Genomic DNA, 24,610 nt, shown 5'->3' with positions numbered 1-24,610 from the left:
CCCCAGAGAAGGAATTTTTTTTATTTTTATTTTGTCTCATACTCTGAGACCATAGGTGTCCCATCTACTGGAACTGGCCCACCTTCCCGTGGTGTGGACGAGTGCCCAGAATCATCTAGCTAAGTGGCCAGAACAGAACAACAGAACACACACATAATACACACAAACCTCTGTCACACACATATCTGGCCCATTTGCAGTGATACTGTTCTTCACAGAGATACAAGGCGGAGTTGAACTGACGTTCTAGGAGCCGCCCCTTACATAAACACATGTCCACATGTGGCCTCTCCAGTAACGGTGACAGAATCGATTAAAAACGATATTAGTTACTTTAGGCTGACTATGTGGACAGTTGTAGTCGTTTCTAAAGACCACAAGTCTGAGCGCTGTGACCACTGGACATACTGCAACGTCCCCTGATGGTTGACTGTAAAAGTTCATTGTTAATTCAAAAGCTGTTTCAATTAATTATTATTACTATAATTAATTCAGTTCCATTTTGTTTGGCGATAAAGTATGTCGTATTATATTTTATTGTATTTTGTTATTATTAAATCTTTTATTATGTTTTGGTTACGCAGATCGTTTGGAAAGGTCTGGGTCTTTGAGACTGAACGATTTCCCAAAAGGCCTTTTGAAATGAGACCGTAGTCAACCGACCTCAGGTGGAAGGAGTAGGACTTCTGATTTATTCCAAGTTTTTAGCCTGCACAACACACAAATGTTTCCCTGAACACACACACACCCCTACAGACATAATACAATTGCCAAATATGACCTGAGATACTTATCCTCTATAAAACAAACATTCCAGAATTGTCAGGAAAATGGCAGTTTGTATTGAATGTTTCTATTAGTTCTACGGTGCAGTAGTCTTCTGAACAGGAAAACTATAAATCCTCTTCAAGATGTTATTAAACTCAATTTTCTTAACCTTTTGTTTCAGTTCTTTTCCTGAGCAGTCATCCGAACACACTTAAGTGTTCTTCTAAATCTATCATAAAAATTGTATATTTAAAATGGCCTCTTAGCTCCAGATATTCGCTCAAGTAACTTGAATTTTAATGCCTGAGTTATCAGTCTCAGCTACGTGGAGGCAGGTTCCTACTATTTGTGATCTGATCTGGCTGCAGAGTGCAGTCTCCCTAAAACGATGTATAACGAATAAAATCATATACATTTACAAAATTTCTCTATATATACTATTTACAATAAAAAATATAAAAGAAAACGTTGTATATACTGTATACAGTTTAAAATCCTCTACGTCTAAAAATTTCTTTATGGTTTTTACCATAAAGCTTTTGTATATCCTTCTAGTACTAAGTAAATCCTTCGACGTATTCTATAAAACAGCGTTAAAATTCTGATATAATAAACAATCGAACACACTTTTCTGGGTGGTCTACTCCAGCCCACATGTGCAGAATGTACTACTTTTGATTCCAAGTGAAGCTGAAAAAGGGTACATGGAGATTCATAGTATATAAGTAACGAAGAAAGGGAAGCAAGAATATGAATGAAGAAAATAGCATATCCTGTAATGAAAGGAAGGGAAAACAATATCAATTTATGTATGGGGGGAAAAGTCTTAAAAACCCATGAAGCGCCGTGATAGATGCAAGTAGTCCAGCTAGAGAATATGACGGGTTGTCCATCCACCGTTAGAGTTTCTGAGGCCAGATGCTGAGCTGCAAGTGTTGAATGGGAGCCCACACAATTATGATGATGAGTCAGCTGGGATGCTTGCAGTGAGGAACACATGGCACCTATAAGCTGCGTTGATGGCAAATAGATGGAGGTCGGCATCGAATTCTGGATGCTGTTAAGCATGTGATTCGGTAGGAAACGAACTGATAAGGCAAGCCTTTTTGAATGCACAGTTAAAGTTGGCATTGATCTTAGACGTGCAGGGGCCATTAACACATGTCCCAAATATTAGTCTCCGATATGCCAGTGATCATTTTAGCAGTGAGTACTAGTCTTCTATCTTCAAACAGTTTTGTTAACTTCCTTAGCCCTAGTTCTTGTGTCATTGCTGTTGTCCATTGTGAAGGTGAAGATTAAATTTGTGGGTGGCCCATTTTGTCAACCAGTATTCCTCGGCATAAATGCGCCTTCAGGTTATGTGGGCATCCGATGCTCAGATTTTAGCTTCAGGTTCATGGACGTAGAGGAGTTCGCACTTCGCTAGCCAGCGCATCCGACGGAATTTAGTAAGTATTTTTTCGATATGATAGTGAAATCATAACTTGGGATTGAAGATAATGTCTAAGTCTGAGTGCATGGGCACATTTCATATCTGGGATCTTCCAATAGTAGCTACTGGCTGTGTTAGATTATTTTTCAGTCAGAAGATAATCTGGGGCGATTTAGATTCATTGATGGAGAGCATGAAGTATTCTTCTCTGTCTAGCCTCCTCTTACCTGTCTGAAAAGGACGTCGAGTTCTGAAAGCTCCCTTTCTTTTTTCGGTAAGCCCAGGAGACCATCAAAGCCTCATGTTTAAACAACTCTTTCCTTCTCCTATAGATGCAATAGATTTTAAGCAACAACTCCGGTATCATATCCGTTCTTTCGACAATAATTCCATTTTTCTATCCATTCCAGTGTTACCATACTCCTTAATACTAAATCAAATTTATATTCATTCAGAGATCTCACCGAAAGCCTCTCCAGCGGAATGAGGCATTATTGTTTCCTTCATTTCTATCTCTAACATCCCATTTTGTACTCGTCTTACTAAGGATGGGAGTGAAGCGAGTTACATCTATGTTCGACTCACCAATAGTTGAACTATATGTGGTCATAATAATAAATTCATAATACATGAAGGAGACTGATTCCTATTGGGACAGTCCTTATGGATATGACCATACCCCTGCACACTGTCCCCAATATTATTGACCCTTACAAACTCTTGCCACATGGCCAAAACACTTAAAAATATCAACACAGTCACTATGTCTCTAATTCGGTACGATGTCCGATACGTGAACATACACCCCCTATAGACATGGTCTCTAGAGACATTTTAGGTGAAACATCCACTCCTTGTCCAATATGGCCTGATATATTTATGCTCCATAAAACTAAGGATCTAGAATTATCATCTAGTAGGAATACGGCAGTTTGTATTTGAATGTTTCTGTTAAAGTTGTATAGAGCAGTAGTCTTCTGAACAGGAAAACAATAAATCTTCTTCAAGGTGTTATACTGAAAATGCAAATAACTTCGAATAAAAGACTGCCAGGGACATAAAATGTTGGAAATATTCTTTATTTTGTGCATCGTGCTGCCATTGTTAGAATCCTGTAAAACTACGAATTGGGGTGGGCAGTGCGAGCAGAAAATAAACCTGCCTGCCAATATAGAGGAACGTACAGTACATCCAAGGTGAAACATTGCCTGAAAACAGTTTTTTGAAACTTCTCAGCCATCCCTATGGTTTCTTGGTAACCGGGGCGGTTATATAGTACTAGGAAAGGACACAGACCACTGAATATATGTAGTTTACAGACAAGAAATACGGACACCTCACGACATTTGTTTCCTTAGAAAAAGTACAAAACGAGTAACTTCTCTTTTTTTCGTTCCCCATTTCAATTTTTCTTTTATTCCCTTTCCATTTCTGGTTATTTCTTCCCTCCCCTTCCATTTATCTTTTTCTTTCATTCTCCTTGTTTCTCTCTCTCATATTAACTTTCACGTTCGCTGTCAGCGTAAATTAAAAAGATGTCCAAACCTGGCAAAAAGTCAGTCAGGGATTTTTTAATTTAAAAGTCTTTTTCTTTTAAGTTAACAAATCGCGCTTGCTTGCAAATATGCCGAAGTGACAGCTACGTGAGGTTCCAGTCTCAGCGTATGTTACATTTTAAGAGATTTGATTAATTGAAATCAGACAGAGTGCGGACAATGGAAAAAAAAAATAAGACGCCTTCAGATGAATGATGGAGCCATCCTTCCGCGGTTTCCATGACGACACAGCTTCTTCCTTTGAAATCACTCCGTAAATCAAAAACTTAATGAACCTCTATGATTTCTTGCAACCACTGCTAACCTTCGACCTGTAGCGTGTGTTGGTGCGAATCCAGTGAAACATATCGATGGTTGTGACGTCACTGGCCAAAAGACACACCGGGTCTGCAGTCATCGCCAAAAGAGATCCATTGTATAAGTGAAGAGAAGTGTGTTCAATGAGGCTTCGTCCATTGTTCTCAGCCTCGGAGTGAAGAATAAATTTAGTCGGGCGATGGGCGACAATGAGGAGAGGAATTTTATGGGCGGAGAGGGACTAATAATGTATCGAACTTGTCTTGCTCGACTTGTTCCTCCGCCACCCTTTTCCCAGCACAAAGACTTAATTGATCGAAATGCTAAGTGACAACGCCAGGGACATACAGTCTCTATTACTCGCCTCTGCAGCATTTTGATGGAGATTGGGTTATCCGATCCTTACAAATTATCTAAGACGTTGTCGTCAATGTCTTCGATAATTTGCTGGTAACACTTTTAATTCAGTTATTTTCCTGAGAGACTGTTTCCCATTTTATGGCCTTCGTTGTTTGCTTTTACTTCTGATTGGATCACTCGCTTCTGCGAATAGTGTCGGGTACCAAGTACGTCTAAGTTAACCGAATCGAAACTGCACTTTGATGTTGATCCTTAATGAAGTGGTGAGTCAACGCTTTTCTCCAAAAATCCTGCAAAAAAATCCCCATATTGGTTTTTTGATGTCCAGCGAATTTTCTGTTACTTCCATGGTTAATGTCTGTAATTGGAATGAAAAATTAATTTTAACTCCTCAGGGACTAAACTTTGGCAATATTAGCTCCAGTCGCGAGATTTCAATCTGTGGTACGCGTATCACTAGTATTAATACTATCTGGAAGAAATAAATAGCATTCGCCCTTCGTGTTTTTTTCTTATCAGGATACACTGATGACACATCTGTATAATTGTTTTTCCCGTGTATCACACCATACAAAATTCAAGTGGGACATACTCATAGTTTGAATCCCGTAGTCCACATACCTACATGACCAAAAATATTCACACACAAGTTATTGCAAAAACAAAGGGGGGGGGGCTTTCAGTTCAAGATCCTATTACATAGTAGAGCTACCTTTGGCGTAGGTAACAGCCTCAATCCTGGTGGACATGCTTTCTACCAACTTCCGCCATGTGTCGGCAGGAATTCGTTTCCGCTCCTCCTGCAAAGCAGTTGCCGGAGTCGATTTGGCCGAAGCGTAATCCACTGGTCCAGTTTATCCCACAGGTGTTCAGTGGAGTTGTGGTTCTGACCATTGCCGGCCAATCCAACTTTTCAACGCCACTGTCCACATATCACTCCTATAAGACCCTATCTATATGACATGAGCACTGTCAGGCAGATATTGTCAGGACCTGTTTCTGTAGTACTTGCGAAGTAGGTAACACATAATTGTCCGCAAACGTTCAAGTAGCTAATGGACTTCGTGGTTTCAGACACTACCACCAACAGACCAAGGCCGAATCAGTTGAAACAACCCCATCAGGTGCATCGACCAAACTTCACAAGATACACAAGAACAGGAAGCAGTCTCCCAGAAAATCTTCACACCGAGAAAATGTACACAATGGTTTGTTCCGTATTCATTGAACGAAACATTGTGTAGCGAGATTCGCCACTGTTATAGAATCCATGAACATCGCGAATTACGCCACTTCAAACGCATTTTCACTTTGGCGACCAATCTCGTGCTTATGAGCATCTTCCTTGCCTTCGAACCCAGTTTTAATTTGCCAAACACCCTCTGTGAGTTTGTGAGTCACAGGAAGGTTACTGATGTGACACCGAACCACCATCCCACGTTGAAAGCATATAAGTTGCGATCCGCACTGGTTTCTACTGTACTGCCTCTGCACAGTGTGAGAGGAGTTTTTTTTCTCCTTTTATTATTTTTTAAAATTTTATATTTATTTCCACCTGTACTTTAGTATTGCTGTCAGTGACAATTGTTATTACTTTAGTACCCTCAGGCACTAAGGTCCAACTGTCTGGTTAAAATATCAGAGAATTTCCAGGAGTTGAGGGATTTCCCCATATAATATATATTATACACCGATGAGCCAAAACATTATGACCAGTGAGTCATTATCCAAATCGAAGCAACTGCAGGTGAACTACGGTGCGTGCGCGGGTCGGGACACGGTGTAAAAAATACCTAATACTGAGCTCCGTTAAACAGTGTTACTCTTGTTCTTCAGATGGGAAAGGCAGCGGACTTAAGCGAGTTTCAAAAAAGGCCAAATTGTAATGGCCAGACGACTGCGTCAGAGCATATCCAAAAAAAAAAACAAAAACCAAACTATTATTTTTAGGCCACCCGAATAATTAAATTCATCTGCCATTCATTGTGTATTATGTCTGTAAATTGCGTGTGTTTTCTGGTCGTTTTGCCTGTTTTGCTGGACGAAAAACACGAATTTACGGGGGGGGGGAACCTTGCCTGAGACCGACTAACTCATCCACGGAGTGAAAAAAGCCCATATAAGTTCCTCGCGTCATCGACGGGATTCGAACCCCGGTCTTTTCCACCCGGTGTGGGAAGGACGGTGACGATACTACTGTGATACTCGCGTAGACGGTCAGAGCATATCCGAAACGGCACGACTGGTGGGATGCTCACGGTCAGCCGTGGTTAGTACCTACCGAAAGTGGTCCGCGGAGGGAAAACCCGCGAACCGCCGTCGAAGTGTTGGACGACAACGGCTCATCGATGCTCGAGGTGCGCGAAGGCTCTCCTGGATGGTACGTGGCAACAGAATGGCGATTCTGGCGAAACTCGCCGGTAATTGGAATGCTGGTGACGGGAGTAATGCGACACAACACACAGTACATCGAATCCTGCTGAAAATGGGGCTGCGTAGCCGCAGGCCGCTTCGAGTGCCCATGCTAACCACGGTTCACCGACGACAGCGCCTACAATGGGCACGCGAGCATCGAAACTGGACCTTGAGTTTTTGGAAGAAGGTCGTCTGGTTTGTTGAATCACGTTTCCTGTTGTGATGGTGCCTGGATGCACCATGGGACGAAAACAAGCCGGTGGCGGCGGTGTCATGCTTTGGGCGATGTTCTACTGGGATACCCCGGATCCAATCATTCCTGTGCTGTGTACTCTGACGTCTATCACCTACCTTTTTCTACAGGACAATGTGTGCTCCGATTCTGATTTTCACACTAATATTTAGTTCTGCCAATTCTCTGTATGTTTCTTCAATTAAGACTGAGCCTTTTAGTGCCATCGAGTTGGACACAGCGGTCAAACAAGTGAAAGTTAAGAAATGCCCAGGGATGGACATGCTGGAGAGTACCTTTATTGTACGGCTCGCCAAGATTAAGCCCAGTATACTTCTACAACTTTTCAATAAATGTTTAGATGCTGGGACTGTCCCGGATCTGTGGAAGACTGCCCTTATCAAGCTGATTAGGAAACCAGAAAAGCCCCCTCAGGAACCGAGGTCTTATCGGCCTATAGCCTTATTGGCCAACCTTGGTAAGCTATTAGAACGTTTAATTGCCCTGCGATTAAACAACTTGTTATTGGAACGGGGACTAATTGCGCCTAATCAATACGGATTCACTCCTGGAAGGTCCTGCGACGACGCCCTTATTGACTTCATTTCTTCTGTTGAACACTCCAGTTTCAAGTATACTCTTGCTATCTTTATTGACTTCGAAGGCGCTTTTGATTCTCTTTGGTGGGAAAGTGCCCTCAAACGTTTACGTCATGCCGAATGTTCCCAGAAACTTTATCTTCTAATTAACAGCTATTTCTCTAACAGATTTATCACCGCCAGATCTAAGTACAGACAAAATTTGCGTCAGGTCTTTCGAGGGTGTCCTCAAGGCTCCATTTTTGGGACCACTTTTCTGGAACTTTGTTCTGCAAGGTTGGATTACCCGAACCTTTGACAACGTGAAGATCATGGCATATGCGGATGATTTGACAGTCCTTGTTGGTGGCAATTCAAGATCTTCTATTGAAATATCCTCTGAGAAAGTTCTATCTGATCTTCAACAATGGATAGTTGAAAATAAGTTAAAAATTAGTTCTACGAAGACAAAAATTATGATCCTTGCCTCTAAATTGGACGTTCGTCGACAACCAAGAGTTAAAATAAACAATACACAAATACCTCTAATAACGGAAATTAAACTTTTGGGAATAACTATTGACAGCAAGTTAAATTTTCTCCCTCATTTATCCAATCTGCGAATTAAGGTCAGAAATTTCACCGGCGCTCTTGTCAGAGTTTCTAGAACTGAGTGGGGTCTTTCTAGAAGATGTTTAAGAATCTACTATAACTCTGTGTTCCTCCCTATGGTTGCCTATGCTGCTGGCGCTTGGTTCCATAGGGTGCGGACTGTACAACTTCAATCAAAATTGATGTCAATCCAGCGTACAATGTTACTTTGTGTTTTGAAGATTGGTCGAACGTTTCAACACCTGCTTTGCAGGTTTTAGCTGGGACGTTACCACTCAGATCCTTGGAATTTCTATTAACACTCAAGTCGATGTTAAAGCTGAACGACAAAAAATTTGGCAAGAGTTGATCAATTTGTGGCAGAGTAGGTGGGATGGCACAACACTGGGCAGTGCAACACGTAAGTTTTTTTTCTGAAGTTGACTCTCTTATGGATAAAAAATCTACAGTCTGGTTTAGCCTTGACTTGTTTACCTCCTATTTGATATCAGGACACGGATCATTAAATAAGAAATTGTTTAAATTTCGCTTGTCTCCTACGGAACTCTGTCATCGTGGCGATGTGGAACATTAGAAGCACGTGTTGTACTCTTGTCCCTCATATAATGAATTTCGAATAATTCTGTAGAATGCAATTCCCAACTTTTCATTTGGATTGGAACCTAATTTTGTATCAAATGCCACGAGTTACCGCGCCCTTCAGGATTTTGCTAAGGCAACCTTCAATCCTTACAATCCTTTCTGTAATGACTGTACCTGAAATGTTTCAAATTCAGCTCAAGACTCTTCACCTTCACTGCAATGACGTCCATTTTCTCAACAAGATCTATAATTCTGGACTTGTGTTCTGTCTATCGTGTTTTTTTTTTTTTGAAACTCTACAAGTGTCCTACAACTACAACTCAATTTGGCGATGAAAATTCCTGTGCTCCTTTGCTCGGATGGCTGTTAACTGATTGTGACTTTGTTATTGGTGATTGACTGTGACTTTGCTACTAATGACTGCAGGTCTTACTGGTTTTAACCTTAACTGTTTATATGGTTTGTGCCTGCTTCTGGGCTAAAATGCTTGTGTAAAGTATTGTCGGTTGAATGGTACTGTTATCCTTAATTATTTTCTTTGACCTTTTTTTTTTATTTTATTTATGTTAATATGCAAAAGATTACTTGCATTGTTTACTTTGAAACCTCAAAGTATCATCTGTGTTTACCTCAATCTGTTGAGGTTATCTTGTGTACAGTATTTAATTTTTGTATAGTTGTATGGACATGTGGACATGTGTATATGTAAAGGGCGGCACCTAGAACATTCGTTCAACTCCGCCTCGGATCTCTGTGAAGAACTGTATCACTACAGATGTATAGTTGTATAGGTTCCTTTTTTTTTTTTTTTTTTTTACTATTTTTGGCTCATACTTTGTTGGGCTCTTGGCATCCCTCTCTTCTGCTGCCGCCGGTTGGTTACTCCTGGTCTACCTTCTCGTTTCCGACCTGCTGATTCCAGGTAGCCAAACAGCCAGTTCACTTCTGGCCATTTCTGCAGAATCCTCTAATTTAAAAGTGAAACGAGGCGGAGATGAACTAACGTTCCAGGTGCCACCCAAGACAAATACATACATACCTAAACATCGGTTAAATGTAGTCAGCGAATCGAAAATATAGAAAAGAAGACTAACTGTACATCTCCAGCAAACCTGGCAAACAAGGTAGCAAAACTCAACAAAAGGGCAAATAACGCGTAAATTCCTCCCAACTGTCCCGGCCGTATACCCAAAATACCCAAGCTGGCTCTCCCCAGGATTGCTGGCCACGTACCTCCTAACTGGCCACGGCGCCAACCATCAGATTCAAACTGATGGCCTTTGGATTGAGCAACACGCCCCTCTGTCATTGCGGCTTAGTGGAAACGTGGGAGCATAAAGTGGTGCAAGTGTGAAAAAAAAGTGGAAGATGTGGTGCAAGCTTCATAAAGCTTGCACCACTGCAAGCTTTATGAAGACCTCCGATGCCGACTAATTACGGAATTACAGTATGTACCAGAGAATCAAGAGGAACGTTTACTGGAGGAGGAGCACAGCTACAAAGCACTGGAAAACTTTGTACAAGATCTTTTTGACAGAAGGCATACTCTTCCGCCCCCCACAGCCACAATAGCCATTCTCAGGCCCACAGTATATGACTTTGCAAACAACCATATAAGGTGCAAGGACAATCACCATCAAGGCAATCCACAAAGGGACTGCGTCCCAGGAAGAAACAGCATAAACTTAAGTAATCACATACTGGACAAAACATCCGCAACCACAGACCTGACTAATGGCTGTCCTGGTGCTAAGTGACAACTACGGACAGGATCCTACACGCGGACTCGACAAACTCGGATCCAACAAATGGACCCAGGATCCAACAATTAATGACCATGACTCCAGACAGAGACATAAGTAACCACAGACTGGACTAAATACCCACAACTACGGACCGGACTAAGGGACCTGTCCTGCTGCCAAATGACAACCGCAGACAGGAACCTACACCCGGATTGGACAAACTCAGACCCAACCAAGGACCTGACTCAAGCAGACATGCAGCTGCCAGGCCATACTGCGACTTGTGGAAAGTGTGCCCGACTCCCTTGCCGGGCACACTTTCCTCCCTCCCCTGGCAGAAGGGAAGGCGACAGCCTTCTTGTTGCCTCAATGGCACCTCCGTAGGCAGGTGGGAAGGAGCAGCAGTGGGTAGCACACGCTTCTTGATTAGACCGGGGTTCGAGCCCGTCACCACCAAATATGGAGGATGCGGAAAGTTAGGGAATGACCACCGCATATTCCCGGAGCAATATGGCCTTAGTTGCTAATGCTCCTAGAAACCAACATAACGTAACATAACATCTTGTTGCCTCCCCCCTGCCATCCCACATCTTTCTCTCTAGTGGGGCATGGGCATGCCCCACTGGCACATACTGGGGTCGTCTACTCTATTGACCCCAGTTTTTCCTAGCTATTCCCTCCCAGCCTTCAGTCTTCTCCCCTCTCTATCTGTACGTCAGCACAAGACCCACACCAAAATTCTAGCTTCTTTAAATTATTTGGCCCGCTCCTCGGCCATTAAATTCTCAAACGCAACCCCTTCAAACCGGGAAACATGTATGTGATCAACATAAAACGCGCAAAAATTATTTTATTTTATTATTATTTTTTTTTGAGGTTCTCGCCACTGAAATCTCAGGAAAATAGGTGGCAGGACCTGCCAGAGTAAATGCAAATTACTAGGTACCTGGTCTGCCTCCACGATGCGAAAGTGGAGCAACGTCGGGCCTCTGCAGGGACCTGGCGGCTAAATGGCCAGAAGAACAACGGCACGACACCACACATTTCAAGATCCATACACTTTTAAATCTCTGGCCTCTACAGTGAACTGTATCACTACACAAAGTAAACTACGCGGAGATGGGGGAAACCCCTGGTGACGTTTGACCCTAGATACACTTTACACTTTACCTAAACATCGGGGGGAAGAGAGACAACTCTCTGGCCCCCCTCTCCCTGCTGCTCCTCTTTTCTCCTGGTGAGGCAGGGACATGCCTCACTGACCACCTGGGGTCATCTTCTCTGTCGTCTTCACTTCTCTCTTTCCCCCAGCCTTCAGTCTCCTCCTCCTACTACTCTATCTATACACCAGCGTACGTCCCACACTTCTAAATTTAATCACGCAAAACCGAAACGCGATCTACGATATTTGGCTTTCTAATTCTAGCATTTCCTCCCCCCCCCCTTTTTTTTTTCTTTTTACATAGGCCCTAGCCACTGAAATCTCAGGAAACTAGGTGGCAGGGCCTGCCAGAGTAAAATATAGAGCTACTGAGTATCTGGTCTGCCTCCATGAGGCCAAGTGTGAGCAACGTTGGTTCCCATCAGGGGCCTAGCGGCTAAATGGCCAGAAGAACAACAGTACACAACATTACACATACACATGATCCATACACTTTTAAATCTCTGGCCTTTACAGTGAATTGTTACACCCACAATGAAAGCTACGCGGAGATGGGGGAACCTCTGGTGCCGTTAGACACTGAAAGCACTTTACACACCTAAACATCATTGCTGACCAGGTACACCCTTTCATGGCAACGGTCTTCCCCTCTGGCGGTGCCGTCTTTCAGCAGGATAATACGCCATGCCACACTACCTGGATTGTTCAGGACTGGTTCGAGGAACATGAGGAAGACTTACAGGTATTGCCCTGGCCTCCAAATTCCCCAGACATCAAACCCATCGAGCATCTGTGGTTTGTGTTGGAACAGCAACTGCGATCTGCGGCGTCTCAACCACGGACCTTACAGGAGTTAAAGGATCTGCTGGTTACGTGTTGGTACCAGATACCACAAGAAACATTTAGAAATCTTATAGCGTCCATGCCTCGCCGGATATGGGCTGTTTTGGCTGCACGTGGAGGACCAGCATCATATTAGGTAGGTGGTCATAATGTTTTGGCTCATCGATGTATATGCGAGCTGTGCGTTTCTCATGAGCAATGACACAAATATTATAAAGCAAAGCTATTTATTAAGCAAAACTACTAACAAGGATAAAAGTAACTGGTATTCATTTACATTAAATCTATTAATTTTCCTTATTTAATCTGCTAATACATGCTGCGATTTCCATAAAATTTCTCTCAATTAACAATATCAACGCTCTCATTACAGAAAAACTAAACTCATTCAATCTTAATCACTAACTCATATTTCTCTTAATCAGCAATATCAGTTCTCTTTACAACAGCAATATCAGTTCTCTTTACAACAGCAATCCATAAACTAACTTAATACTAACAATTCCATATATCTTTTTAGCAACATCAATTTTCTTTAAAATTTCACCCTATAAACCAACTAAATTCTAAACCTTTCCTCATTTCTCGCAATTTCTTCAATTTCAACCTTACTCTAAAATAATCTATTACTTTATCTAAGCACCGTTTCCAGTACAACACTGTTCAGAGGATTTACATTCCTTCTCTTTCACAGTGGGGTTTCTTTGTGCAAATTCCTTCCACGGAGTGCGATGAAATCTCTCTTCTTAGTTGAAGTCTGCTCTATAGCTCTTCCACTACTGTCTTATTTCGAGAACAGTTCTTTGCCAATACTGAAGGAAATTACCACAGCAGTAGTAGAAGCCAGGGGCACTAAGAGTAGAAAACTTGCTTCTTGTCTAAATAGTAGTCGAGCATTCTGGTCTCTTGCCAAAGCTATTGGCTGCAATTTTTGCCCATCTCTGTTCCCACCTCTGTCAAAACCAGATGATTCTGTTGCCACATCATCGAAAGATAAAGCTGACCTGCTAGCAGGGCCGACCCGAGCGATCGTCCGGGGTGCTGACGCTTTGGGGGCGTTGAAGGTTTGAGAGAGCGCATATGCTAAAATTTAATTATAGAAACTATTATTATATAAATTAAAGGCAAGCATAACTTCAACCCGCTGCTAGTATTTTGATAAATGTCCTTATAAAAATTTTAATCTTTCGTAAAATTTTTATTGTTAATATTTTAATATGACAATTAAAGCATATTATAAATATTCTGGTTGTCATTTTTTGTGTTTATATTTGTCTTTTTAACTTTTCTCTAGCAAAAATAAAAATATTAACTCAATAAAAACGCCTTAAATTTTTTCTATCTGGAAGGGGGCGCAAGAATGCCTCCTCGCCCGAGTTACCAATATACCTCGGGCCGGCCCTACCTGCTACCATCCTATTTTTATTCCAACTCATGTATTGATGATTTTGGTAAATCACCTCAAACCATTCCCAGTACACTCCATTCAAGCCTCCTGTGGTCTTCCGTCAAAAGGATGTCAGAAGGATTTTGATGAATCTGATGCTAAGAAAGCTCAAGGTCCTGATCGTATTTCTCCGCTTGTTCTCAAAACCTGTGCCCCTGACATTACTCCTGTTTTGTGTCGTCTTATTTCACTTTCTTATTCCGAAGGTGTTTTTCCTTCTGCTTGGAAATTCTTTTATATCTAGCCCGTTCCTAAGGGTGACAAATCCCTTCCATCCAGTTATCGTTCCATTGCGATTACTTCTACTCTTTCTAAAGTAATGGAGAAATCAATTAACCTCCAACTCTTAAACTATCTGGAAATCTTTCATCTGATCAACGATCGCCAGTATAGATTCCGTCAATGTCGATCCACTGGTGATATTCTGGCTTATGTTACCCATTCATGGACAAATTCAATGGAAAAGTTCAGTGAAACACAAGCAGTTGCTCTTGACATCTCAAAGGCTTTCGATCGTGTTTGGCATAAAGGTGTTCTAAATAAGCTTCCATCCTATTGTTTGCCAGCTGTTCTTTGTAATTAGGTATCCAGTTTTCTCTCTGACCGCTCAATGCGGGTGATGGTAGACGGCTCTCTGTCTTCTAACTTCTCCACTAAAGCTGGTGTCCCGAAGGGTCAGTTCTTTCTCATACTCTTTTTCTCTTGTATATTAATGACCGTCCTTCTTCCGTTTACCGGAAATCTTATCCATAATTTTGCTGACGATAGCACATTGCATTCCACCTTTCAGTTTAAGAAACCTTGCTCTGCTCAAACAGTTTCAACTTCTCGAGTATCCACTGCCAAATCCTTAAATTGTGATCTCCAGGTAATTCTCCAGTGGGGCAAAGATAACTTAAAAGAATCCATTTTGCGAGTCCTGTCTTATATCTTGCAAAAAGGATTCTTCTGATTCTTTGTCATCTTCTATGACACTCCGATTTCTAGGCATGATCTTGGGGATTATCCTGACTTCTAATCTCTCTTGGCATAAATCGCATTACAAATATTGCTTCCTGTGCATCTAAAAAACTCGGTTTTCTCTTTTGCTCTCGGCGTTACTGCGCCTCCGTAGCCTGGTGGGAAAAAGCAGCAGTGCGTAGCATACTTCTTGATTAGACCGCGGTTCGAGCCCGTGACCACCAAATACGGAGGATGCGGAGAGGTCAGGGAATGACCACCGCATATCCCCTGAGTTTATGCTCTTAAAAACCAAATAACAACAAACAAACAAGCCCCAAAAACCTCTCTCAGGCTTTTAGATTTCGTTCAAAAGAGGATAGTTAGATTTATTAATGTCTCATCTCTTACAGAGTCTCTCCGCTCTCTGTCTCATAGACTTTGTTTCTGTTGCATGCCTTTTCTACAGATACTTCCATGGGCATTGTTCTTCAGAATTGGCGTCTATAATTCCCTCTCTCTCTTTCTTTCAAAACGGTCTGAACACGTGCCGCAACCAGTCAACATCCTTTTACTATCCAAGTTCGAACTCATAGAACCAACTTTTCTTCTTCCTCATTTGTTCATTCAACTTCTGTTTTCTAGAAGAACCTTCCTTCATACATATTTCCTGAAAATTGCAATCTGCAGAAGTTCAAGTCCAATGTCAATAAGTATCTTCTTTATCTTTTCAACCTTCAACCCATGCAATGTACTAAATACTATAGGTTATAAAAAAAAAGTACCTATACATAACAATGATCCTTCAGAATGAAAAAAAAAAATTAGTATGGAAAACATTTATTTAATATGATATACTGTAAGATAGTAAACTAATTATAAGGAATTGTGGGAGATGTGGTTTCTTTCTCTGGAAATTCTTTACTTTTTATTTTATTTTACTTTATTATTAGTTATATTTTGTAGGTTACAATAATATACCTATGCAAATCTCATTATTTCATTATTCCTTAGGTGCTTTACTTCCACACACTATTCTTACTAAGAGAAATATATTTGTAAGACTTTGTCTTACAAGAGGCAGATCCACGAGGGGCCATCTGGCACAGTACACGAAGTTCGTGAAGTGGTGTCCAAGTACTTTTCGCATTATAGTATATTAGAGAGAAAGGAAGTTGCAGACACTTGTCTCCACCTACTTTCTCTTTTTCTCTTGTACATTGAAACCTCCCCAGCTTCTAACGATCCATGGCATTCCAAGTGTTCATTTATTAAAAGAGGAATGAGTTGGGACACACTTTTTCCTGACTGCCGCAACTTTACGAGTGATATTATGGCCTTCCCTTGCATTAGCGATCTGTGTTGAACGATGAATTCTCTTTATGCTGATGGTTTATTAGCCCTTTTATGCATACACTGCCCTATTAAAAGCAGTAACAGGCTCCCGACAGTAGAGTGCTCCGGAGAAATGTCTTCAAGTAAAATCTCTAAAAAGCTTTTCTTGTTCCGTCATGGCTGGAGAATTTTTTTGATTATCATTTGAATTTATATTGCTACGATTATTTGTCTCCTTTTAAATAACCCAGAACTGTACTTTACACAGCCTTGAGTTTTTTTTAAACTTAAGAGATATGAGCATTGGCATTGTTAGGAAAATTACTAAAGTGGTCGCTAGAGTGAGCCACTGTTCCAACGGACCATATTCGTTTCAGTTGTAACATTAATGAAATTGGGATGGAGATTTTTATTGACTCGTTATAAATGAAGCCTTTATGGAGTGTGTCGCTAAATTGATCAAATTGCTGCAATGAAAATTAAATTTGGAAGCCAACCGATGGCTGACATTGTCCAAGTTCTTCTAGATGAGAAATTTCGTTACTCATTAGATTAAGTCAATTTTTGTAGTTCCAGTCACTAACTGGAGGTTGGAGTCCTTTTAAATAAATTAAGTCGATATTTGTAGTTCCAGTCGTTAACTCGAGGTTGAAGTCCTTTTAAATAAATTTTATGCAATACAAACAAGACGATGCCAGGTTGAATTACTCTCCAACTTATTGACAACGTTTACAGGGACACATTGAAGACATCTTTTAAGATAATGCTGATGGGCAGCGCTCGTGTTTGTCGGAGGAAGTCGACCACTTTCGCAATATAACAGAGGAATGGGTACTTTTGTAGTTATTTATTACTCTTTCACGATGTTGTTTACTTAAGAAGATATAGATGCCGATTAAACAGATGGAAGGTCTACAGGCGATCCCTGGTGGACATAAACAGAAGCTGGAAATTACTTTTTGGGGTTAGCTTTAACTGAAGAAACGATAAAAACACATTTAGGTGAGTGTAGTTCGGACAGATTTTGTTACTTTTCGAACACACGCGTCTACAGTAACGATTGCTCCAATTATAAGTGAAGCGCGTGGTGTACAATAGGATACGAAGTAATAGAACTCCTTTGAGTCAACATCACTGCAAACAGTCGACCGGGTTTCAGGTGGAACGTACTGGTGTCCTGTTTAGCTCAAGATTAGTGGAGCTTAATAAGAGATAGGAGTCTGGGATCTATTATTAGGCGGATGTAGGCCATATGCTGGTCAACTGTTTCTCTTTTGCCAAATTCAATTGAGTTACAAACAAACAGAAAATTCTTCAGAAGTAACAGCATCAAATTGTATTACGAGAAATAACGCTTCCCAACATCCTGAGGAAAAAGACAAATATACACAATTGTATTTGGTTTTGCAATGACTATTTTAAAATACAGACTTATTGAGTCAACTATCAAAATTTATTATAGAAAAATGTAAACAGCCGCTGATGAACGTAGCGTCTTCATGCGCATGCGTCCATAAGATTATTTATTTACGTTCGGATATACCTAGTTTGTGACTACTTTGGGCATGCGCGCTAAGACAGTTTGTGGAGGTCGGAGAGGGTAGACGTGTTTATGCGCAATTCGCCGGAGTAACAGTTTTCCTAAGTTCACAAACTGACTGAGCGTGCATGTTCGAACCGGTCATCGGCTGCGTAAACCCGTAAATGTTCCCACTTGCGCAGAAGTGAAGGTTAATTTCAGTTCTTTGGCAAAAGTGTTTCTAAAGTTTAGGATTTTTTTTTTTTTTTTTTTGCTCAGCTATGTACGATGTACTGTTTGAGCATTTATTTTAATACTACAATGGAAATAATCAGAATGCTTCAAACAAGAAAAATAATGTAATAGGAGATATCGGAGTCAATTGTGATATTTTTTTGGATTTATTTCTATAATAAAGCGTAATCCTCTAAGTCTCCCGAGGTTCTCACTTAGGGCCTCAACTGTTTATACTATATCTAATGTCCAATACTGTACTCTCTCTGGTTGAACTAGAGCATGTTTCTAAATCATTATAAGCCTCTCTCTTAAGATAAAAATCTACAAGCCAGAAATTGCTACTGAATTCTGTTAAAAGTAATTTTCACCCTAAAAAGTCATTAGCTGAGACCAGGAGTGAAATCAAGAAGCTGGATCTACGTGGATCAATACTCATCAAGCCTTCTGCCAATTTCCATGTCGGACTTGGTTTATAGTTGCCACGTTCGCATTGGATAACCGATGAATTAAGGCACTTCGCTGCCTTAAACAAATTTACCCTCCCCTATGATAAACACGCCTTCTCGAACCGACACCTATGATTGGCCCTGCGCACAGACACTGTTAATGATCGTTCTATGGGCCCTAATACTGTCTCAATTAGCATTATTAATTACAGTGTCATTCCATCACTTATAATGAAGTGTTGACATTAGTCTCTAATTAAGTTTCAATCATGAGGACATCACGTTGGACGAGCTAGCAATGGTTGAATCACTTATGCGTGTACCTCATTCTCCAAAGCGTAAAGTTCAGGTTTTTTTGTTATTCAAACCAGTGCTTCACAGCCATGGGTCACGACCCTTAATTGGAAACACAAGAGCCTCTCTTGTGATAACGTATCCAGGAGTAAATATATAGAGTGCATATACCGTGAGGAGCAGTGGAAGTTGCGCTTTTAAATCCAACTATTCCAAAAGATCAAATGAAAAATATTTTTAACTTTTTTTGACAGGTGGACAAATATTGATTTAATATTAGGAGAAATACAATTCTTTTAACGTCCCTGGCTGGAACTGGCGAAAATCGAAATACAAAGTCTTTTCCAATTGTCACTTATATAATATCATTGTCTGAGCTGGTTTCCAGATATAATTAAGAACGCAATCCATCGCCATCAATTTGTGCAAGCAATTTCAGGAGAACTTTTTTCTTTATTATTGATCAACGCTCTTGAAGTTTGGCAGGATAGTTCTGAATTATCCTGTGAATGATGGCTGCAGAGACCAAATTTTTGAATGGACTAATGCGATTTACAATGCACCTTCCTTGCGTGACATTAAATGGGGATTATCTTCTCCTAATAACTCCACCAGGGTGCAACGACTTGGGTCCGATGATGAACGATGAATATAACGCGTTTAATATACACAGATCATTCAAATTTAACGAGATGTGTGAATTATAAAAAAAAGGTACTCGGATTGAATCCGACTGCCGTTATTATCGATCGACAGCCGACCGGGCTAGCCGGGTGGGTAAAGTGCCTGCCTGGCAACCCAAAGGTCGCGGGTTCGAATCCCGCCTCGGGCTTGGATATCACGATGGTGCTACACTATCCGGTTGGATCTCACCGCCACGATACACAAAGGAAGCAGGAAAAAACTGGTTCCTTCGTGTATTGCTCACATCATAAGATAAAAAAAAAAAATTATATTATTGACACCGATAACTAACAGCATTACTAAGAGATATATTGTGCCCCTTTATTGTTCTTTTGCTGATTACATGGATTTCGTTTAATAACTGGCCGAGAGAAGCTATTGAAGCAGACCTCATCGGCCCATTAGATATATAACCATCATCCATCCTTCCATGTGAAGAACTCAATGGGAACAAGTGGAAGTTCCTTAGTGCTACCTACAAAACTATGTTAGCACTGTAGATGGGCAAAAAGAAATTACCTTCCTGCGTCCAACAGCTGGAGAAAGTTTGTTGCTCTTCTGAACAACAGTCGGTTGCCTTCACAGAGTTCCGGATGTAAGCATGAGAGAAAGAGAGGTGGAATCCATAAAATCGATAATAAATAACACCGAGCAAAGGAACGGAGGCCTTCCGTCTTGGATAACTTTCGCGCACACGCTGCACGCGCGTGTATACGGATTCCAGGTATTACGGTGGGTTGCACACCTTGGCCGCGAGGTGGCGCTGCAGCCCGATTCTCTTCGATTCGGTCCGCAGAAGCGGCAGCGTCTTGATCGCTCGTTCGCACGCGTGTGTCGGAGAAGGTCTCATGGCAAAGAAATTGGCGAGCGGTACCTTGTCTTCCACGCCAGAGGATATTTTTTTGCAGCTGCTCAACACCCCCTGATAAGGTAAGATGCATGTTTGTGACGAGTCCAGATCAGGTGTGATAGACAGGCACGCGTATTTACCATTAAATCAAATACGCGAAGTGCTTAGAGGTGTGACCAATGGAGGTTGTTGTATATTTAATGAAAGGCTGAAGTTTCCCGGGGGCCAGATCACATCTTCTGGCAGTCGGGAGTACATTGGAATGCACAGGTAAAGAATTGAGGCTGTTTTTAGGGCCCTAAATAGGACATGAACTCCTTATGCGGTTTATTCATCTTGAAAATGTGAGTCGGGCCATGAGAGTTTCTTTTATAAAGAAACAGGATGAATTTCCACAATTTTTTGATAGTATAGTTGAGTTTCTTATCTAGTCCGTATATTGCAAATCCGATTACGTCTTAATCCCTCCTCTTTTAGCCTCCAAAAGAGATCATATTACGCATTCCAGTAACTTCTTTAGTTTCGATTTTTCCATTAAAACAATGCCCTCAATGTTCTGCCGTTATACTTCAACGAAATCTCTTTTCTAATACAGAAAAACTGTATTAGCTTTCTAGAACAGTCATGCTGTTACCATTTATGAAGATGCAATCTCTTAGTTGAGTCATTACTTCCCGAAGCTTTTAGTATAATTCTCGGGAGAATTACCACTCATTACCAACGGGCATTACATATCCCCAATGGCCATTCCACCATCACTGTATACTTTCATGATGTCTGCTTTCATCTTTGAACACTAATTATAATTACTTGTGTGAACACCTGGTGATATCGGAATGTAATAAATATTTCATGACACCCGAAGACGCTGGTTTTATGATACTGAAATGCTTTAGCGATAACAAGAGATATTTTATGATATCTAAAGATGCTGCAGCGATATCTAGAAATACCTTTGTGATCTTTGTGGTACCCAGAAAGAGAAAGATGCCTTCGTAATACTAAGATATTGAGCATCTCTTAGTATAATTAATGCGTCTCTTTCTCTCTCTCTCTCTCTCTGGATACCTATATTTACAACTTTATCAGGAGACGATCTACTTTCACAGACATGATTTCTTTTGTGACCGATCTATCTCAGCGTTAGACGATGGACAATTAGACACTGACATCCTTGACAAGGTAATTCATCGGATGACAAAAATTTATAAATCAAAAGGAAATATCAGTGACTATATAATTTTAAGTGAAGCTTTTCAGTTAGTAGTTCTGTGGTTGAAGAAGAATGGAATGGTAATTAATCAGGATAATTGTGGACTGATAAGTTTTGTCAATTCACACACACACACTCACTTGAAAAAAATTGGGTGTCCATGTTAGAGAATCACCCTCCTTTGATCTTACGCAATAATCTCTCGTTTTGCTTGTAAGATTGACGATTAATGTGCTTTTTAGTACTGCTTACTAGATTTCTGTATTTATTTGCTTTGCAATTGTCTTGCGATTTGTGACATCTAGGGATTAAGTGAAGTCCTGGAAATCTTTAGTGACATCTGTATGATTTAGTGTACCTACAGATATTTTCCCGAAATCGGTACTACATTAATATCTAAAATGCTTGTCTGATATCAGTATTCTTCATTAATATCTAGAGATGGCTTCAGTGATATCTTGAAAGAATGATATTTTTGATACCAGTAATACTTTTGATGATTCAATGACATCTAGAGATGCTAGTGTAATTCAGCAATAACTAAAATTCCTAGCTGATACCAAGAGGTATTCTATAATACTTGGGGATGTTTTAACGATATGTAGAGGGGACACTAGTAATACCGTGAAATGATTTAACCATTACAGAAATTTCTCAGTGATAGCAAGAAATGTTTTCATGATACGAAGAAATACCAAATCTGTTGATATCGCTAAATCTCTTAGTAATATCTAAAGATTACCAGGTTACACCTAAAGGTGTTTTGGTGAATCAAAATGCATTGATATTTAAGAATGTTTGTGATACCCAAAGATTCTTTAATGGAATCATTACGCTTTAGTAATAACTAGAATTGGGCATCTCTCTCTCTCTCTCTCTCTACATATAATTAAAATATCAATTGATATAGCTAAAATATTTCTTGGTATCATTAAAGCATCTATAGATATTATTAAAGAATAATGATATGGCACAGTTTTAATAAATCACACTAATATCCCAAGAAACATCTCAAGTTTCAGTGATAACACAAAAGTACCTCTGAATATCAATAAGGCTATTGTATCTTAAGGTTTTTTAGGAGCATCAGCGACTAAGGCCATATCTGTCTGTAAATTGCATGTGTTCTTTGGTCGATTTTCTGTTTGCTGGACGAAAAATCTGAGTTTCCGGGAGAAAAAACCATGCCACCCTTCCCTGAGACCGACTAACTCAGCAACTTGTGAAAACTGCCCATAAAAATTCCTCACGTCATCTATGGGACTCCAACTCAGGTCTTTTCCACTCAGTGTAGGGAGGACCGAGATTCTACCAACTGTGCTACCCACAAGAGCTTCTAGATGTTAGTGAGATTTATGGATAACTAAAAATTGGGCATCTTTTGGTATCACCAATTTTAGGGACCGTTTTTTTTTATTATTGCTGTCGAGGCCAGTGATGTACATCATTTTCAATCTGCACATATTCAGAAATTAAATCGTGGGCTCGCTCTACCATTTTCAACTCCAGTCCAAACATACTTTAATGCGATGAAAGCATCTTTCATCTTAGCAAAGGCTGAGAGCTGTACCGTCAACAGGGAAGATAATAGCGACTTTTTGTATCTGTTCAAGCCTTTTTACGCATTTTCAAACTTCTAAAAAAATTGATGAAGCGGTGGGACAAGTGTAAAAATATCTCTGGCGAGAGTGTTGAAAAATAAACTTTGTTTAAATCAGTTTAAGGATACCATAAATGTTAAATATTAAGTCAATAATAATTAATATTTAGCAGTATCTTAGATAATTTATGTTGTTTTGAATTATGTTTTATCATTATTATATTGAGCATCTTAGAAAAATTCAAAAGAAATTTTTCTTGGTCTTTTTTTTTTTTTTTTTTTTGCTGTCGATTCTTTGCATACTCCGAAAGTCCTTTATCTAAGGATGATAATGGAAATTGATCGATGTCTTGCAGTTTACGATAGCACTAGCTCGGGTCTAGAGATGGCCACTTATTTTTAAGAGGAGACGCAAGTTGTTCAAGAACCTTGTAGTCTTTGACAAATGGGCCATCTACGTAGCGAGTAGATATCGCCGAGATAAGTTGAAGAGTAGATGGTCTGAAGTAGATGCTCTGACATTTTCCCCCTGCCCGGGTAACCGGCTCGATACCTAGACACCACAGAAGCGAATTAAGCAGTAGGAATACGGGTTATCAAGATATCTTTCTCCCTAATCATTTTTACTCTTTTGTTCCCATGGGGATTGTTGCCATGGTAAGAGTTGTTAGCATTAAAACTGTTATCTTATTTCCAACGACATGAACGCTTGCTTTTCGTGTTTCTAAACTAGTAATCTGCATTACATATATATTTGAAATTAAAATTATTCATTACAAATGACGTTTCAAGGATATATACGTATTCCCATCATCAGGGAATTTGGGTTTGCAATAGAATATGAAATTGCTGTAGAAATTCTCGTATAAATATTTCCTGATGATGGGAACTTGTAAATATTCTCGATGTGTTAATTGTAATAAATAGTCTAATTTTAATAGTATATGGGATATTTACAGAAGAGTTCTTGCAGATTAAATCTGTTTAAATTTGCTATCCTTATAGTTCATATAACACTGCAGAATACTGTTAGAACTTCGCAATCCTATATTTAAAAATATAATCTTTATTACTAGTAAGTGTCTATAATATTGGTTACAATGTGTTACTAGTATATGCCCATCATGACAGCAGGGCCAGGAGATTTACACTTTGAGAAATTATTAATACTGAGATATTTACATACGCCTTGAAGCAGCGAAGTGTTTTGTTTGAAATTTGAAGTTCTTGATAGTTCATGCAACGATGGTGTTAGCATTGTACATGTCACGATAATTCTTACAGAAAAGGAGATATTTACACCGACAGGGCATTTGCATATTCATTTCTGCCTTCTGGATAGTGTCTTTTGTCTCTGAATTAAAGCACATCCTGTGCGCATTGTGTTCATTCAGCTACCTGGTTTCTTTTATAACTGCTCGACATCTTCAGCTGAATTGACTGCAGTTATTTAAAGCTCGG

The 24,610-nt window shown here is 40.2% G+C and overlaps 1 protein-coding gene across 2 annotated transcripts in view; it reads left to right on the top strand.

The window, feature by feature from the left end:
* Positions 1-24,610, top strand: part of LOC150083531 (uncharacterized) — an 82,495-nt gene that overhangs the window by 23,301 nt on the left and 34,584 nt on the right. Inside the window, exon 1 of one of the 2 annotated variants that reach the window (XM_090377338.1) lies at positions 20,320-20,416. The exons of the other annotated variant lie outside the window; for it this stretch is intronic. The gene's annotated coding sequence lies outside the window, so the exon portion shown is untranslated. Of the gene's footprint in view, positions 1-20,319; positions 20,417-24,610 lie in introns of those variants that run through there. 2 annotated transcript variants of the gene reach the window in all.

Source organism: Mastigoproctus giganteus, chromosome 7 (genome assembly GCF_048544385.1).
Source record: "Mastigoproctus giganteus isolate SK-2022 chromosome 7, ASM4854438v1, whole genome shotgun sequence".
In the NCBI taxonomy this organism is placed as follows: domain Eukaryota; kingdom Metazoa; phylum Arthropoda; class Arachnida; order Uropygi; family Thelyphonidae; genus Mastigoproctus; species Mastigoproctus giganteus.
This window is presented reverse-complemented; position numbering and strand designations above follow the sequence as displayed.